Genomic DNA, 4,823 nt, shown 5'->3' on the forward strand with positions numbered 1-4,823 from the left:
TATCTTCTTTTCACTGAGTAAATCATTCTTGGCCAAAAATTACTTTTTTTTTTCTTTTTTTAAGTTTAATGTTTATTTTAAAGCTTCTCTTCTGGGAGGTATACTTTTGACCAGTATTAAAATGTGACTTTTTGATAGATTTTTTGATGACAACCCAGAATTAATTTGCATTATCTAACAGATTTCCATTCCTTTAATGATTCATCTACATTCTTCAAAGCTAAATTTCAGTCACAGGTTGAAGGGCTGAAAACCTCTTTCCTTTATAAAATCAATGCAATCCAGTGGCTGATCTTTATTGTGTAATGTTTGGTTCACGGAGTTTCTTGAAAAAACTCATCAGTGAAACACTCTTGTGAGATGCTACAGTAAATGCATGTTTGTTTCTGCCTGTAAAAATATTCAAAGAGAACATTGGTTTCAACTTTATTTTTAAACAGAAAAAAATCTATTTTTACAAAGCTAGAAATGAGAGTTAACACCCAGAATTAATATCCTACTTAATATAGTAAAGGTATTCTGTTGTTGATCAGGTAACATTAACAATTCAAATATGTGAAGTATTAAAAAGAAAAAAAAAAAAAAGTAACTGTTAATTTTGTCATCTTTGAAGTTACTTAAAGATTTCACAACTCTGCAAGTTGCACAACCTGCTTCCATCCAGTAGAAAATCCAAGATACTTCAGAGTTTAGTCTTTAATGATTAAAATCACCTTTCTCTAGCATTTCAATATCTTGTACGCTTATTGTAAGGGAGAAGCTACAGTGGAAGCTGCCATATAATAATATGTCCAGGTTGTCCATTCAACTGAGAAATTTGAACCAGTGTGTTCAATGACTGCATACAGAACATCTTCTGTTTTGTTCTCTCTCTCTCTTTTTTTACTTTTTTTTTTTTTTTTTTTTTTTTTTTCTGCCCCAGTGCTTTGGAGCTTTTCACTTGGATTGAAATGAGATCATGCTTTTGTGTGTCATGAGGAACATTGTATATTTAAAGCTTTTTGTTTCCATTGCTCTGACTTTCAACTGTAGCCAGAAGGAAGACGGGATTGCTCTGGAGTACCAAAACCTGACATCTCCTGAAATGAGCAAATGACATATGTGAGCTAAACTATCTTAATGTCTTTTTCCTAAAGTCTTCCTTCTTCTGCTTATGTTCTGCAGATCCCATTCAAAATGACTAAAATTTGGATTCAAGCTGCGGATTTCTCCTATGTTTTATGACACATCATCAATTTAATTCTATCGCTTTGCACCCTCGACATAATGTGTGTGATGACAAAGTGCAGTGTGTATCTGCAGTTTGTAGCTGAATGTTCCTGGAGAGCCACCAAAGTAGCTCCCAGTTTTAGGACTGAGGATGCCCTTTGGCCACGGATTGAGCTGGCTCTTGGCTGAACCCTGATCAGATATGTGGGTACCTTTGCCCTGAAGGGAAACTGAGCTTGATGCAGGCATTGACCTCATAAACAAAACTATTTGTGATTTCCATTGGTGTAACTGAGATGAGATTTTTTTTTCTTTTTTTTTTTTTTTAATGGTAACTGTGTTTTTTTTTTGCAGTCTAGACAAGTGTAACCCATATTGTCTGAGAATGCTTTTTTATTTTTTTAAATACTTCCTTCATTTTTTTCCCATTAAATGCAGAGAACATTTTTCCTTTCTTCACCTTGAGCAGTCCAGTGCTGCTGGAAGTCCATCTAACAGTGAGGATACCCTTTAGTTTAAGGTAAGCAAAATCTGTACCATGCCTCTGCTTCCCTCCTATCTCTATTTCATGTGGAACACAGTTCAATAGCAGGATGAATCAGATTATAACAGTGATTTATTTGATTTACTATCAAGTTTCTGGGCACCTAAGTTGATAGCGGAGGGTAAAGTATCAGGTGTGTGCATACCAATTTGGGAAGACCGGGGGGTAATTCTCATACTCAGAGTTCCCCTTTATGGCCTTGTTGTGTTGTGTTGCCTGCCAGCGGCTGCCTCTGCTGCCTTTCCTTCTTCTCTGGCACGTAGTGCCTGGAGTTCATTCAACACACTTAACAATTAAAGGCAAAGAGTTAGAACTTGTCGGGAGGAACATGCCCAAGAAAGCAAAGTATAATTCATCCTGATTATAAAATGCATTCCATTCCACACTTGTTTTGACATTGTCCCTTGGAGAAAAATATTTTGTCTCATAAAGAAGTCTTATTGTTGCTTTCCTTGTCAGGAGGAAGATTGCTCCATAAGTGTTCAGCCCTAACCAAACCCTAAAATGTAAAGATTTCTAAACCTCCTTCTGGAACAAAATACTATAGGTTAAGTTTTACTGTTTATGTTGTTTTATAGCCACAGAATTCTGATCATACAGCTGAGAGGAGAGAGATCAAAAAACTACAATCAAGAGAGGAAAATCAGTGTAGTCAATCCTCTGCTAGCACAGGAATATAAAGGGATATAGAATACAGTGTCTAGAGAGCCATTGTCTGAGGTTGTAGTGCACTTTCACATCAAGAAACAAGAAAGAGATGAACAGTAATATTCATATAGAGAGTTGGGTTGTCTTGAAACCTGTACACTGAAATACACAACCACATCTCAAGTGTGGTCTCATCCACACCAGCAACACTCCTCTGCACAAAGCATTTGCAGGCACTGATTCTATTGTGACTGATACCAGTTTCATGCTTACATTTCTCAGTGTCAACAAATGTATTCCTGGTTTATACCTTGGAATGTGAAAGGGATGAAAGTTGTGCAATTGCACTGAACTACAGCACAAGAGAGTGGAGAACCAACAACACTGAGAGCAGAGACCTCAGGAAGGCCAGGCTACATGCTGTTTTTGTGACAAAACAATTTGCCACCAGTCTGTGATTTTTATTCTCTCTAAAGCTGATACTCAGAAATCCCATATAATAAATTTTGGTGAGTAATTATAATGCTCAGTTTCGCAAGGTAACATTAATACTTTTTCCCAAGACATGCATGGAAAGACACACCAAAAAAAATTGAATACAGACGCCCACACCACGGTATATCATTCCACAAATTATCATAACACACACAACTAACATAAGAGATTAATGAGACTGTTGCAGTTTCAACCTCAATAGGTTCTTTTGTTTAAATCCTCTGAAGTAAAAAGGCAGCATTTTTTTCTAAAGCTACACCCCTTACATGAATTTTCAATATCCTTGCCACAAATGACATGCTGGAAACTGTTAAGGACCCTCCCTTTATAAAAAGTGATAATTACATCAAAAACCTACACATCCGTATGCAGTCCCACAGAGGTCAATGTGATGTTTCACATATTTAAAATTAATCATGTGCTGAATTGTCCTCCTAAAATTTATTCTTTAAATAAACTTTAGCTATCAACAATTATTAGAAGCAATTCCTCCGGGCTTGGGTTATTTTGCCACATCAGTTAAAGCATTGACAATGGCACTAATTCTGTCTCTAGTTGTTGAGAACAAACATCCTTGCCAGTATGGAAAAAGTCAAACTAGAACACATTATCTGTGGTTTAATCAGAGCATTGAAAAGTTGTATGTAGAGAATGACTCAGAAAATGCTATAGAATAGCTGATTTATAACAAACAGAATGTATATGAAAAATGCCAGATTGTCAGTCCTGAAAACTGGCATTTGCTCTCCCTAAAAAAGCACAGACTTGGCTCCAACTTGGTCTGTATCATTCCCACCAATACGCCTAAAGCCTGAACAGAATTAACTTCCTTTTGGATGTGTAAACCTAGTTCATTTCCTTGTTGAGAAAGTTAATGGGGAGGCCAACTAATTCAATTCATTTTATGATCCAACTACTTTCCTCTAAGCAGTAACTGTAACAAATGGTAGCAGCGAAGTAATATTGTCCTTGTCCTCCAAATTAGTAGTTTTAACAATGCATAGCATTTCAAAGAAACAAAGAACCAAGCTGAATTTATCAATATTTAACATAAATAAATTCAATATCAATATTTAATATCAACTTATTTAACAATAAGTAAGTTTCCTAGACATTTATTAATCTCAGAAACATCATGCTGTTTCTCACACTTCTGAAATATGAGAATACGAAGACCAGACATGTTCCTTGATGTGAAATTCTGGCTTGGTCATTCATTGTCTGAGCAGTTTGATAATTACCTATTTCCTAAGTAAATTGCTTTGGACATTTATTTCGAGGTAGCAGATTAATGAAGTTCTTTGAAAACTTCAGGAATCTGAAAATGCACAAAGCTTCTGGAACAAAATTTTCCAGATCAGTGTATTTGTACCTTTAGAAATCAAGAAGACAGCACACATTTGTACAACAGCTCATACAGTGCTGGTCAACACCTTACAGCAGCGCTTGTGTAGGTCTTTGTGTCCACTAAATCTAAAGAGTGAAATTAATAAGCAGCCCAGTAAGCCCGAACCTGCTATTTAAAATACAGAAGCAATAAAAATTTCGAAATGCCAGATTGCTAGACTGTCAAGGTCAGTTCAATTTGATAACACCTCTTCTCTTTGGTTGTCTTTAAAGGTTAAATTAAAACATTTTAAAGCAATGTGATATGCCTCAAATTGAACAATAATCCTGACTTTCTACTAACACTTGTTTTATACTGGCACAGTTCCATTGCCTCTAATGAAATAATATTAGTTTCTAATACTATAAGAAGAGCCTTGGTGTATATTATTAATTCCATAGCAGCTTGGATAGATGTCCCTACACGGACGTGCATGTCAGCATGAGCTGCCAGCCCTCTCAAGCAGTTGGATGAGCAGCTGTGCTCCTCAAGCCTGCCTGCCCCAGGCTCCCAGGCACAGTGCTCCTGGCTGTCACGTTG

Source organism: Aythya fuligula, chromosome 16 (assembly GCF_009819795.1).
Source record: "Aythya fuligula isolate bAytFul2 chromosome 16, bAytFul2.pri, whole genome shotgun sequence".
Lineage (NCBI taxonomy): Eukaryota > Metazoa > Chordata > Aves > Anseriformes > Anatidae > Aythya > Aythya fuligula.